We start from the raw sequence: 15,433 nt of genomic DNA, 5'->3' as shown, positions 1-15,433 counted from the left end.
AGCTCAATAGGATTTTCAGGATTTCAAGTTTGGAAATTTAGGGAAATCCTGCTTTTAAATCCAGCTGTAAGGAAAAATGTCCAGCAAAACATGTATTATTACCATTTGTAGTAGAGAAATGAATCTGCATGATTTTTATTTCTCAAGGTAAGTTTGAAGTCTGACATTGTTAAGTAAAAAACCATTGCATTTAGGATGCCCAAAAAACAAACTATAAAAGGCAATTTTAGCTACTTTCCAATGTAAAACTACATAACTTCATGGTAAGCATCTCCTAACATTGAAACCCAGCACCTCCACAAAACTTTGTTAGTCAAGAAGTCATCTTATATAAAGAATTTCAAGATCCTCCCCTAGACTCAGAAAATGGTAAACCTACGCAGAAATAAAAATTGCTTTTTTAGTTAATGATCTGTTTTCCTGATGTGCCCCAAATAAAAAATAACAGACAACTGTTTCATTACTGATTTTGATTGCCATCAATGCCTGAGCACAAAGGTTTTCAGTCAAAGAAAATAAGACTGGTCCACAGAAGTACTTAAAGTCACTGCCAAGGAACTGCGGCTGATTGTTCTTCAGTCTGAAGGAAGAAAAAGTCACATGATTCCCCCTTAAAATAGTGATGACTTGTTGTCCATGACCAGTACAAACTGCATCCAAACAGACCAGGAAGAATCAGAGGGGAAACCAGCCTAGTGATTGAGACAGGTTTTTTTTGCTCTTACTCCTTAATATCAGAACATAATGCTCTTCCAGTGTATCTATCACTTCAGGTCACTTTGGATTTACATTATAAAGCACTGTGTAGCTATTGTATTTCTATGAAATCCTAAATTTTTACTCAAACTTGATGCTTAAGCAGATAGCATGCTCCTGTAAGCAGTTCAGAAGCACAATTTTTACCATCTGAGAAAGGCTTACAGGCACTTACCCCTTGAAATGGCAAATGTAACAATTTAAGAACATCCATAGCTAAGAGGTCATGATAATGTATTTTCTAGCAAGAAATTCAGACTGAAGAAATAAGCAGGCGAATGTCATATACAGCAATGACTAGGTGAGATACTTATTTTAGAAAACACAAAGCTAAGCATAATCAGAATGACTCATCAAGAACACATGACTGCAGACCTATATGCTTCTCAGATAGCAGCTGTTGCCTGCCTAATTTGGCAGCTAACAAGAAAACTTGATACTTTGTAGTGAGACAGTGATTTATTGTGGGTTCCAACTTTTTGTTAAATTTCTTGTGCATTTGTTGAAATATTGCAATCAGCCAAGCGCAAAACTCCGTATCACTTTCTTCATACCACATTTTTAATTTGGTTGACAAAACTTTAAGTGTTTCAAAAATGCACTTAGTTTTAGTCCACAAGAAAATGTCGATCGTGACATAACAAATGATGGATCCTCTGGTATAACTTAAAAGTATGGTAAGCCATGTTACCAGTTAATAGAGTAGCTATGGCAAAAGATTTCTTATTCTAGAGCATAGAGAACTGTCCTGGAGCGTCCGTAATACTTTAAATTTGTTCTTCCTTATCCTTAATTCAAAACAAATGTTTAGCCAAGTCCTTAGATGGCAGAAAGTCTGGACCTCAAAGGAACTTAGAAAACACTGTATCAGAAGATGATGCTAGGACGTATCTGTAAACTTCACACTACTGCAATACAACTGTGTACTTCTGCCTTGCTTTTCAACTGATTCATGTTTGAATAAAAAGCCCATGGAAAAGAGCATGCCTTCATAGACTCCTAAAATAAAAATCACAAAACTTAAAAATTCTGTAGAAGAAACCCAGAAGGTTCTTCTGTAGTTCACAAGAGCTATAAGGAAGCTCAGAATAGGTATACTCAGTTGTATAATCAAGGAATTAAAATTACTTACCTAACAGGTACTCATTACTGCATACACTTCTGTTGGTTTCACAGTATCATCACATCACATTGTGTAATCAGGAATTTCATTAGCATTTCTTCTGCCTATGGTTTTCTCTGCAGAAAGTGGTAAAAGATTCATTTTGGGGCACAGTGGAAGGTATCTAAGTATCAGTGCAAATTGGATTTCAAGATGAATGATTGACATCCCACTAATTTTCCAAGTAGGGAAACTGAGGGAAAAGATAGATGATTTGGTTTGCTCTTAGACATAAAAGTCAGTAGAATGCCATTAATAGATTATGATGTTAACGATTCAACAAACTTTTTCCCATTAGCTGGGTTTCTTTGTTACATATGTCTGCATAAAGCAACAGAGATAGATAGCTTGTGGCATACAAGCAGATTTTAAATCACTGAAAATTGGGCACTTCAAATAACCTTTACTCAAAATAACACTACATTCCTTCAAAATACCCAAGCTCCAACAATCAAACAGATTTCCAAGTACTGGAATACAGTTGACCTAAGTATGGAGACACTGAGATGACAATGATACAAACTGACTTTGTGACTTCTGCTGGTAAAACTAAAACCACCATGGAAAAAAATGGACTAGTGAGTCTTTTTTTCAGTCTCTGATCCTGTTTACACAAAAAAAGATTAAGTGTGTGAAGATAAGTGCAGAAGTAATAGGATGGCAGCCACTGAAAGACAACTACATGACATACTATTTAAGCAGCTATTATGTTGTAGGAAAGCACAGCTGACAGGAACATTACTTGCTTGTCTGCATATGTTCACAAACAAATCAGCAGTGAGGAAAAGAAAATACAGGTAAAATGTTATGTCACAAAAGTGGGGTCTGTACCACTTTACCAGCTCATTTAAAATCTCCATCCTCAAATGAATAAAAGTCCTCAGTCAGTAGTAAGGCAAGGTCTTACTGAAGCCAACAGGTGTATTTCTTGTGTAAAGACAAAATATAGGCATCAGGATTTACTCTACAAAGAGAAACTCAAACATTTCATTAGTACTTTAACCGAAAGGACTGCATTAAGAAGTAACATTTACACATTAGGTTTTCAAGATATTATTGTCATCTCTCTTGCATTCAATTGAACTAGTAGATTTGCTGAATGAAGCTGATTTTATTTTCAGATAATCATCTTAAAATGTTCTTAATAGCATCAAATCAAATCTAGTCATAATACATTAGCTTTACCTTGATCCACTCTTTGCCAGGTAGAAAAACATGACTCAGCAAAGGTACTATAGTGTCCTTAAGAATTATTTTCTAAGAGCCTCCTACAGCTCATCATTCTCTGGAAGGCTTTACAGAGTCACAGAATCACAGAATGGTAGGGGCTGGAAGGGACCTCTGGAGATCATCTTTTACAACCCCCCTGCTTGAGCAGGCACACCTAGAACAAGGGGCACAGGAACGCATCCAGGTGGGTTTTGAATATCTCCAGGGAAGGAGACTCCACAAACTCTCTAGGCAGCCTGTTCCACTGCTCTGTCACCCTCACAGTAAAGAAGTTTTTCCTCATGTTTAGGTGGAACTTCCTGTGTTCCAACTTGTGCCCATTGTCCCTTGTTGTGTCTTTGGGCACCACTGAGAAGAGTACAGTCCCATCATCCTGACACCCACCCTTTAGATATTTATAAGTATTGATAAGATCCCCCCTCAGCCTTCTCTTCTCCAGGCTAAACAAACCCAAGGCTCTCAGCCTTTCCTCATGAGAGAGATGCTCCAGTGCCCTGACCATCTTTGTAGCTCTCTGCTGGACTTGCTCAAGGAGTTCCACATCCTTCTTAAACTGGGGGCCCAAAACTGGACACAGTACTCCAAATGTGGTCTCACTAGGGCTGAGTAGAGGGGGAGGATAACCTCTCTTGATCTGCTGGCCACACTCCTTTTAATGCATCCCAGGATACCGTTGGCCTTCTTGGCCACAAGGGCACATTGTTGGCTCATGGTCAGCTTGTTGTCCACCAGCACTCCCAGGACCTTCTCAACAGAGATGCTTTCCAGTAGTTCAGCCCCCAACATATACTGGTGCGTGGGGTTGTTCCTCCCCACATGCAGGACCTTGCACTTGCTCTTGTTGAATTTCATGAGGTTACCCTCAGCCCAGCGCTCCAGCCTCTCCAGGTCTCATTGGATGGCAGCACAGCCTTCTGGTGTATCAGCCACTCCTCCCAGCTTGGCATCATCTGCAAACTTGCTGAGGTTACACCCTGTCTCTTCATCCAGGTCATTGATGAATATGTTAAACAGGACTGGACCCAGCACAGACCCCTGGGGAACACCTACTAGTGACAGGCCTCCAACCAGACTCTGCCCTGTTGATCACGACCCTCTGAGTTCTGTTGTTGAGCCAGTTCTCAATCCAATTCACTGTCCACTCATCCAACCCACACTTCCTTAGCTTGCCTGTAAGGAGGCTACGGGAGACTGTCGAATGCCTTACTGAGGTCAAGATAGACAACATCCACTGCTCTGCCTTCATTGACCCAGCCAGTCACGCCATCACAGAAGGCTAGTAGTTTGGTCAAGCATGATCTCCCCTTGGTGAACCCATGTTGAATACTTCTGATAACCTTCTTGTCCTCTACATGCCTGGAGATGACCTCCAGGATGAACTGCTCCATCACCTTTCTGGGGATGGAGGTGAGGCTGACTGACCTATAGTTCCCCAGGTCCTCCTTCTTGCCCTTTTTGAAGTTTGGAGTGACATTTGCTGTCCTCCAGTCCTTGGGCACCTCTCCTGTCCTCCACGACCTTTCAAAGATGATGGAGAGTGGCTCAGCAAGAACATCCGCCAGCTCCCTCAGCACTCACGGGTGCCTCCCATCGGGGCCCACGTATTTGTGAGGATCCAGTTTGCAGAGCTGATCTCTGACCCAATCTTTCTCAACCGATGGTAAATCTTCCTTTGTCCCAATTTGTCCTCTCTTCTCTGGGGGCTGAGATGCCTGAGGGCCAGCCTTAGCAGTGAAGACCGAGGCAAAGAAGGCATTCAGTAAGCCTGCCTTCTCTGCATCCTGCATCACCGGCGCCCTTTCCTTGTTCATCAGTGGGCTCACTGTATCCCCAGTCTTCCTTTTACTGCTGATGTATTTAAAGAAGCCCTTCTTGTTATCTTTGACATGCAATGACAGATTTAATTCCATGTGGGCCTCGGCCTTCCTCATCATATCTCTATACACCCTGACAACATTCCTATACTCCTCTCTAGTGGCCAGTCCCTTTTTCCTCATACTGTGAACCTCCTTTTTTCCGTTTGAGTTCCTCTAGAAGCTCTTTGGTCATCTACGCAGGTCTCCCGGCTCCTCTGCCTGACTTCTTCCTGCTGGGGATGCACCAATCTTAAGCTCAGAGGAAGTGGTCCTTGAATACCATCCAGCTCTCTTGGACCCCACTGCCTTCCAGAGCCCTAGCCCATGGGATTCCTTCTAGCAGGTCTCTGAAGAGACTAAAGTTGACCCTCTTCAAGTCCAGGGTTGTAACCTGACTCATAGCCCTGCTTCTACCTTGCAGTATCCTAAACTCAACCATCTTATGGTCACTGCAGCCAAAGCTACCTCCAACTCTCACATCCTCAACAGCCCTTCCTTGTTTGTTAGGATATACTTTATAAGCAAAGGATATACTTTACAAGCAAAGTAATGCATAGCCTGCCAGACCACATCCCTTTTTACACCTCTGTAGTTGAGCTTGAGAGCTTAGCCCATAAAGGGGAAAATACACCTGAAATACATCTCCCAAGCAGAGGAAAATTCTCCTAACCATACTTTTTAAAATTTATTAAAAAGAGTTTAAATTTTACCTAAAAAAGCTGACAATTCATGTGAAAGTAAAGCTTACCTGAAAGTTTAATTTTTACAAGAACTAAAAAACATAAGCAGAACTGGAGTTTTACTGACAACATTTTATCTCTGCTTGTTTACTCCTATGTACCAGCTCCACTGAAGATGGGTTTTGCATGGTCTGTGAATTAACTTCCAGTGAACATCACTGACCCTGCACTAAGGAAAAAAACCCCACAACCCTACAAAAAAAACCCCAAAACTACAACCCCTATTCAAATGTTGAAAAAAAAATTAATCAATCTTTTTTGGATGCAGTTATTTGTTTCTGGACAAGAGACACATACCAAGCTCCATGATCATTATGTATACTTATCAAATAAAGAATGCCAGCTACCATCACAGTAGAGAGCAGAGGACTGTATTAGTGTGAAGTGACAAGACTGTATGGGTCCCATTCTTCACCTAACATGTCCATCAATTATGGACTTAACTAAGATGAAGACCAACTCAGAATCCAAGAAAACAGGAAGGGGAAACATCCTCTTGGCATCTCAATTCACACACAAGCTGGAAATTAAACAGGAGAGTGGAAGAGTAAGACTTTATCACCAACTAGACATCATCACTAACTGATAAGGGATTCACATAAGATCCGTGCAGTTACTGCCATAAAACATAATTTAAAAATTAAGCTGCATTAAGAAATCTAGAAAGGAGGTTGAACAGTGGGAATAATTCCTTCAGGAAATTAACGTGCAAGATCTTAGGAGGACTACAAAAGGCATTCAAAAGGAAAGTTGTTTTAAATTGTGTATATATCTTTTTCGATAGCTGGAAAAATGTTTTGGGTATGCATACAGAAGGCTTCAGAGACTCACAAATAAAAAATAAAAACAGCATTTTTATCTTTTTAAGTCTAGAAAGTATGTAAAATTATTCCAAAGATGTGCACTTTCCCGTGTTTCCCAAAATACACGTTTTAATTTAAAAACAAATCATAGAAATCCTTTGGAGTGGACATTACTGGTGTCCTTCCATTTTGATACAAGTTGACACAGAGAACCAGAAAGGGAACGGAATCTTTACAATGTCAGTTTTCCAGGGATTTTGCTCTTGGCTAGCCACATAGATTTCAACGTTTATCCTTCCTGTTTTTCAGAAATAAGCTTCCATTTTTGAAGCATAGCTTTACATGTACTCTGCTAAAGAAATAAAGAAAATAAAAGAGAAAAAAACCCTAAAAACCGATGAAGCTGACATGTAAAGGGTAGGTCTCAAGAGCAGTGACATAATCATTACACTTCAAAATTAGAAGGCAGCTGAATCAACTTCACATATTTGGCCCAGATCATCAGACTGCAAATTAATTTTTCCAGAACTGTTAAGCACATATCAGGGTTTTACAATTTCCTATTCACTGGCACAGATAATCTCCAGGAAGCTTCTGCTGAACACATGCTTATTCCAGAAGCTGCAGCAGTTAAAAAACAAGCTAAGACAGCTGGGTTCAATTTAGGTCACAGATTATTCATTCACTCAAAAAGATAACTACTGTTAGGCTGGTGAAAGCCAGCACTGCTGTTATTACTGAACCCAGTAGCTATGTCCAGCTTTTTTCTATTTAGGACATTAAGGAAATATTTTGAAAAGGCTACTATTTTCCAGGAGGGGAAAAAAAAAACAACCCACCACCAAAAAACCCCCACAAATTTAATTTCCAAACAATGACAATTCTTTCCCAAAAATAACTACTATTCTTATGACTCCAGATGAGTATAAATTTAAGAACACAAAAGCACAGAAGCACAGGACTTTGACATTTTCAAGTTTTTTGAAAACATTCTGCACACATCTCCTATATTTTACTCTGTAACTGATTTGTCATTTTCTGCATAAAATCTTTGCCTGTGGGGGAAAGGCTTTGGGAAGGGACTATTATTACAGAGAATGGTATATTTTTTTCTTTTTTAGCTCATAAATGCATTAGAGTCTATGCATTTTTCATTTTCCAGCTCCCTCAGTTTCAATTTCTATCTACTCCTTTCCTGTCAAAAATCTCAACTGGTTATACATTGACTTGCACAAAGGCACTGAAAGATTCTCTGTCATATTTTCCATGGGATATTTGAAGAGATCTTTATTCAAAGTACAAGTCCTAGGGTTTCATATGATTCCATATAGGCTCAGAATCAAAATCTCTATCTCGTTTTTAGTACAAAGTAATCACTTGCCAATTTCTGATTTTAGTGATTATTTTATTTGTTTTCCATCTGAATAGAGGAAATTGGACACCAGATTCTGCTGAAATACTTGATGACAGCTTATGGTGAACTGTGTTGATCGATTACTCACATTTGACTCCAAGCATTTTCCATGTACCTAACACATAACTTCACTACATGTTTTAAAGTACTTAGAATCTAGTTTAGGGTGTAGGCCTCATCCTGTCAAAGGTAACTCCTCAGAAACTCTTGTCAAGGCAGAGAGAGGAAAATTACCATTACTGTTGCAAAAGTATCCAACTGCTGTATTACAGTTTGATTTATTTATTTTAGAACATATTAACCAGTTTTGGAATCACTGGCTAAAACTATTCCATGGCTAAAGCACCAGTTCCACACAAAAATAGGGCACCTGTACCCTAATATATTTTTGACTGAAACCTGAATCATGCCTAAGTGATGACATCTTTCCCTATATGGTCAGAATTTTTTGTGACAACTTGAGCTTCTTCTTTAAGTGTTTTCATATCTTCACTTACTTACTCCTCTTTTATTTATTCATGCAATCCTGACAGTTACTTTTGAAATATCTCATCTGTAAACTGTGTATCTCCATGCTTGCACACTGATGACTTGTATTCAAAGCATCAATTAATAGGTCAATATCTTCAGAATCAGAGTGCTGTAAGTCCATCCATGACAAGTTAGAATATCACTTCAGTGCAGCAATGACTTGCAGTTTCCGTATATTCAGGAATGGAAACAATCTTTCCAATGTTAACTGGTTTCTGGGTCTGAATCTGAGAATCAGTTAAATTACAGTATGATAATGATTTTTTGCCATAAGTTCTTATTTTTCATGTTTAAGTTCTAGTGGCATTTCCCTGGTAACACAATGTGTTTAACAGCATCTGCATAACAGAAGCTTTTCAACACTGGAACATTCTCCTTCATACAGAAGCAAGCATATTCATGACCTAAATAAACAGTTAAATTTGTGAAAGCTCATGCATAAGCCTTCAAAGATAAGTAATTCACATCTATTTAAATATAGTACTTTCCCAATGCACATTCATATTACAGCCATTGAAAGTTTATCTTTCAAAACATGAAGAAAATAATTTCTACAAGATCTGAAAGCTTTTAAAACATTATTCACCATCTATAAGCAGTTACTGGAGGACCACAGGTCTATCCTAGCTTATAACTGCAATGGAAATAATCCTGGGAGAAAGTAACATTTGCTGTACACTGGTAACTTACTGACTACCAGTTAACTGGTTTTATTACAGTAATATATTCTCAGATTCCTTGATCTTTCACAGTATTCACACTGGTATTATGATCTGTCTCTGAAGCACCATATTCTAGTAGATTAGGAATGAGGAGAAGTGACTCAAGGGAATAGCAAGAGCCCACAGATTTAAAGGGACATTGTCAAGGCTGATAAACTCAAACATAATTCCTTGTTTTGTATTGTCATTACAGTAGTGCTCTGTCTTAAGATGCTGTAGTTGTGAGAAGTGTGTTTCAGAAACACAGTTAATTTGCCAGTAGGTCATAAGCCAATCATAAGCCACTGTATAGCAAGTTGGAGAAAAAATATAGAAAAAAAGGTTTGCACATACAAGCTTCTTGCAGGAAAAATGTCTTTAAACAGCGTCCAAGCAGTATAATATCTACTGTAAGAATCTTTCAATTTCTATTGTTCTCATTCTTTTAATTATAAGTCTTGTAAGCAGCCTTTGAACACTTTAAAGCATCACTGAAGTTGCCTTAAAAAAACCGTGCTTAATAAAGGAAATAAGATAAATGAACTGCAGAAAAGATACAAGGGTCACAAATACCTGCAGCACTACCTGATTTAAGTTCACTATTATTAATATTTAAGCAAATAGAGCTGGAGACATTTCAGGCAAAATCCATGTCTCACCAAGGTACATGAAAGTTTAGAAATGGCAAACATTGACAACAACTATTTCACGATACCACCTTGGTAAATAAATTCAAGACAGTGGAAACTTTCCACATATGCAGCACTGTAAATAGAAAATCATCAAAGAAAAAAGGGCTTTATTCTAGATGCCTTGGCTCCTTAAGAGTTGTCCTTAACATCTCTCATAAAAGGCTTTATGAAGTAGAAGAGATGTTTCTAAATGAATGGGTAAATACAGGTCACAACAACAGCACAACAGCACGTGCCCAGCACAGCCCAAGACCAGCTGAGCCCCCAGCCTGTGTTTGTGGGGCATTATGTAACCTATGCATAAGCCATACACAGCTTACCATACCCCGTGACTACAGTCTTACCTCCTATCAGTCAAACTGGGAGAACAGAAGTAGCTTGCACTGCTTTATAAACTGGCAATAAATCAGTTCAGGAGGGTAGGTGGCAAGACTGTCTGACAGAGGCTCATAAGCCTTAATTTCTCTGATCAGGCGACCTCTGGCACATGATCTGCTGCCCATATCTCCTGGGACACTGCATTATGTAAGTACTGTAATACTCTTAAGTCAACTGGAAAAGGCCAGACATAGGGTAAAGTGCAGCTCCCTTGCGCTCCTCAGTGCTCATAACTGATGGTAACTGAAATTTGTTAAGTGAGCACTCATCCTGATGCTGTGCTGAAGTCACTAAGCAGCTCTCAGCTGCCCACCCAGGGCTCAGGGTGTCTGGCCCTGCTAGCTCCCACAGCCCAGTGTTCTCTGGGGAGGGACGCAGCACCGCCCCCCACAGAGCCCAAACGGTTTCCCAGTGACAAACCCCTCTCACCGAGCTGCCCCACATCACACCAAACACAGTCTAACAGGGTGCTCACAGTGCAAGACACAAGAGAGAAACTGCATACAGGCACAGGCATTGCAGGCATCAAAAGAGCCAGCTTTAAAATTTTCCTCACAGCTGCTGAAACTCTTAAACTGACATGCTGCTGTACACCCTAAAAACAGACAGATTCAAACAACCAATGCAGAATTCTTTGAAGAATAAATTTAAAACAGTTCAGCATAGTTGCTTTAAGTCCTAGCAGGAGAGAATGTGTTAGTGCTACTGAAACAGCCTCAACAGCATATTCAACTATTTGGAGGTGAGGACAGTGACAAACCCTCTACAGTAAAATCAGATTCTAAGTACAGCTCATGAGGAATGGAATGACTTGTGTCTCTTCAAACAACTATGGAGAATTTTTTCTGCTGTCATTGTCCCAGGGTTTATTCTTGTTTGAGCCAACCACCAATAAAATGGATGGATAGAATGATTGAGCTCTGATCCACTAATGACAGCTCCTTCCTATCCTCTATCTCTGCAGGATGTAAACCTGCCATAAGCCCATCCAGGGAGCTCCCGGATTCAAGATTAACCTGAACCATCCTGCACTTTTAGTCACAGATGTGCCTCATTTAGCACCCAACATTCTGGCACAATAGCAATCACCATGTAAGCAGGAGCTAGAGCCAAGGCCTCTGGCTGAGAGTGTAACAAGTCTTCCTCTGTTTGCATCCATTTAAAAATTAATTGATTACTTTACTCTGAAAAAGTGAACTTTTCATTTCAAGATCTAGTCTTGAATAAGAAGTTCATGTGCATTTATAGCCAGAAGTGCAAAGAGAATCACAGTATTGCAGAGATCTTTTTCCTTGGTAAATCCTTGCAAGAACCAGTGTTTGACTGCGAGTTCCCAAGTGCTTTTGCTTCTAAGCTGTTAATAGTGAGGTGAAGCAATAGCAAGCATAAGAAATTGTAGCTGTGTTCTCTGTACCCTAAAAATGCCATGTCCAGACAGCAAAGTGTTATTAACTTTTTATTCCTTTGCAAGAGTTCGGGTTTAAATGGAGAAGAATATTGAACAATATTCTTACGCTGACGATGTCACTGTTCCCCTCAGGCAGGCTCAATTCACATCACTATTCAAAGTGCTAACCACTCTTCTAGTCAGCACAGAGAATACACAGAATATTAGGACACATTTTCTAATGTAATAAAATGCCAATTAAAAAACTTTGTGCCTAAGCCATTTTCCTCCTATCGGTGGATATTCAGATCCCCACACTATGCATCCGTATCAGGCTTTCAAGTTACAAGAAAGACAGACCATGGCATGAGGTGTCTGGGTAAGTTGGTAACGAAATGAAAATTCCTTCATTTCTAACCAGCCCACATTCAGTCTAAGACTGATCTCACTGTCATTGAAGACAACTGCAGTTTTCCCCACCACTTTCAATTACAGAAGGGATCCAGCACTATACGGCTGTAACAAAGCCTTTTCCATTTCTTGTCTCTTGTGACAAGAAAGAAGTCAACTGATGATCCCAGAATACTTTGTTCTAAGAATGCACTGAAACGTCAGCCAACATACTGCTGACATCTTGAACAAAGACTTTATGGACTGAGAGCTCAACGTCTTCCAGAATCACAGCCCAAGCTTAAGTCTGACTTACCCCAAGATACCATACATGATCATGCTGAGCTGAGTGAGCACCTTTCTATGGGCCATATGCAAAAACGTGCTTGGTACCTTGCACAGTGTGTATAAGTACAGATTTCCACAAGCGATAAATCTCACTGCTGTCTCCTGCCACTTCAACCCATCAGCAGCCTAAAATTAATTTCAGCACCATAACACTCCTGGTTATGAATTTTTTAAGTCCTAATGACAACCTATCTCTGTCAAAGAGACTTAGCAGAATCTAGAATGACAGGGACACTGTTACCACTGAGATCACGCAACTTGCCTTAAAGATCCCTGCAGAGTCTCTGCAAAGAAATCCTGGGATATGTGTCCAATGCATCACTGCTTCCAGCTCACCTGAAAGCCAGCTGCCACAACGCAGCAAGACAGAGAACAGGCTGTTGTGAAGTCTTCAATTCCCTTTGGGCTTCTGGCAACACTCTGCACTGGTAACTAAGTCAAGAGGGGTGGTATATATAATGTAAGCACTCAGAACAGCCCCTTCCCTTTTCCATTACATCAGAGTTTCACCCCTTTCCCAGTGAGAAATTATGCTAAAAGCTAAACCACACTGCCATTAGTAGAACTCTGCCAGGCCTTTGGTATAGCTATGACAATCCTATTCCCAGCTTCCACATCTCCCTGTGGTGGCCTTCCAGACAAGAAAAAACTGAGGATAAACAATTAAGCAGATTTCTGTTTCATTTTTTCCCCCTTTTACTCTGCAAAAGCAAATATTAATAAAAATTCAACCCACAAGTACTTGGCTGAAGCTCTGTATTTGCCCACTTAAACAAGTGTTTCTCATTGCTGGAAATACAGATCATTTTGTTCATCTAGTAGGCAACCAATAATGCTATTAAAAAAAATAAATCTTTTAGTGGAAAAAAAAAAAAGAAAATAAACATTTTTTTCTGCTTCTGGAAATGGTGACTATTTTCCACTAGTTCATCAGTACAAATTAGCTAAGTTCTTGTTTTGTCGTTAAACACAAACTATTCCTCTGTGTACTTGTTTATGAGAATTTTATGATTCCATCAAAAATGAAAATAAGCTCTACAGAAGGTACTATAAAAAGACTGAAGAACCAAACAGTGAATGCCACATGATAGAAGGAATTCAAGTTCCTATTAAATTTCATTGGAACTCACCACCATAGCAAGAATTAATCTTAAATGATAATACCACTATTTCATACTATTACCATGACTAGTTTATTTCAATATGGTTACTATTATTATTTTTAGAGAAAAGCAGGTGTCATATTGATACTTCTGTGAATGCTCTATATTTTCATGTGTGCTTGTGTCTTTATACACCACCAAACCAGATACATGAACAGTATCTTCCACCAGCTTACTGCAACATGATTATGCCAAGATGGACTTCTCAGAAAGTCTGAACTCCTTCTTTTAGCATGTGTTGTTAATTCCCGCAAAGAAGTTCTTTTTTTTCCAATGCCTCTTCAAGACCAGTATCAGGATAGTTCAAAGCAAAGAACACAGAAATACTAGACAAGATTTCCTTCAGTCTCCCTCTTGTAGTGGACATTTGAAATATTTCTGAATGGAAAAGGGATGTAAACTACATAGTGTTCTGCTAGAATAAAGGTAAAAGTAGACTACAGTCAAGGATCTCTACAGAGAGCTTTTTCTTAGGCTGAAATAAAACAAAAGCAAAAGTTGAGAGTACGTGCAGCTTGCCTTTAAGGAGAGGTCACAGGAGAGCAATATGCTCTGGGACACCAACACATAGCACACTCTACGCTGGAAATCACAGATTTGACTGAAAGTCCTCCCAGCTGAAACAGGCATCACTATTCCAATGTCACAGATCTCTGTGCAAGTAAGCACAAAGGCAAAACAGTGGAAGACTCAATTTTCAAATCAGCAGTGTTCTGGGGAAGCCTAGAAGAAAGGTGATCTTGTAATGCCCTACAGGCAGGCACCACTAACATACCAATCCAAACTTCAGGTCAGTACTGGCTTTTCAGCTGGATATCTTCTTCTGTGATTCCTGAATTGCCAAAACTCAAAATAAATATGTTTATGTAGTCTCATCCATAAAGCCAAGAAATCAATGTACTTATTTTTACTGTCTCTTTTGAGAACAAATGGTGTGATCTTTTTTCCTTTTCCTCTACCTATAGACTGCATTAAATCAGAACTCATTTAACCCTTAGTTCACTGATAGTTCATCTATTTGGCACAGCAAGTAAATAAACCTGAAGCGTGCACACTGAGACTTGGGTATTTTGAACATGACCAAAATGTCAAATGGACTTTTCTACATAAAGTTAAATTGCAAAGTTATTATTTTATTGATGCTGTTGAACTTCCAAAATACCCTGCAAATCATCTGCCTGTTTCAATCAGATATGCTATTCCTACAAAACACAGTTATGTTGAATCTTCCATACAGTTCCACTCTATTCAGGCTCCCTTCTAGGCCTCCACATAGTTTGTGGGGGAGAAAAGCAGAGAAAACATAATAAACTTAAAAGCCTTGAACAACGAATAATCCTTTTGAGAGTGCTGGATTCTGCAGAGGTTAATACTCAAAAGCAGTTAAAAATTATTTACTAAATTAAGTTGACTTTGTGCTTGCTGCAGACTAAAAGCATGTACTACATCAATTACTGTGACTTAGCTGTGCTGTGGGCTTTGATAATAAACACCACTGAAGGTGTCAGAGCCTGAGATGTGTCAGATTGTTAGCCATCATCACATCACAAAGATGCTCTCATCCCACTAAACAAGACTGAAAGACCAATTGTCATTGCTGTAACTTGAACTGTACAGTCAAAACTATTTGTATATTACCACACGACTCATTTCTTAACTAATTGTTTACCACCATTTCCTAAAATTACTTGTGTGAACAAAAAGGAGATTATTGTGGTGTGTCAGCATTTCTTATAAAGACTGGATCCCCATCCAGAAATGCATCAGCATTTTTCCTCCCTCAGAACAACTCTAAAAATGTGTATTTTTTAACCCCAGCATTTGTGTTTTGAATGTTTTTCTCCCTTTCAGACAGCTTACAATGGAAACTTAAATTTTCAAG

General features: G+C 39.3%; 1 protein-coding gene across 2 annotated transcripts in view; it reads right to left on the bottom strand.

Annotated features, from left to right (window-relative positions):
- Nucleotides 1-15,433, bottom strand: part of SH3GL2 (SH3 domain containing GRB2 like 2, endophilin A1) — a 113,504-nt gene that overhangs the window by 75,200 nt on the left and 22,871 nt on the right. The window contains exon 1 of one of the 2 annotated variants that reach the window (XM_064437874.1): nt 1,889-1,981. The exons of the other annotated variant lie outside the window; for it this stretch is intronic. The gene's annotated coding sequence lies outside the window, so the exon portion shown is untranslated. Of the gene's footprint in view, nt 1-1,888; nt 1,982-15,433 lie in introns of those variants that run through there. 2 annotated transcript variants of the gene reach the window in all.

Source organism: Phalacrocorax carbo, chromosome Z (genome assembly GCF_963921805.1).
Source record: "Phalacrocorax carbo chromosome Z, bPhaCar2.1, whole genome shotgun sequence".
In the NCBI taxonomy this organism is placed as follows: domain Eukaryota; kingdom Metazoa; phylum Chordata; class Aves; order Suliformes; family Phalacrocoracidae; genus Phalacrocorax; species Phalacrocorax carbo.
The sequence above is the reverse complement of the archived record's forward strand: the minus strand, read 5'-3'. Positions and strand labels throughout refer to the sequence as shown.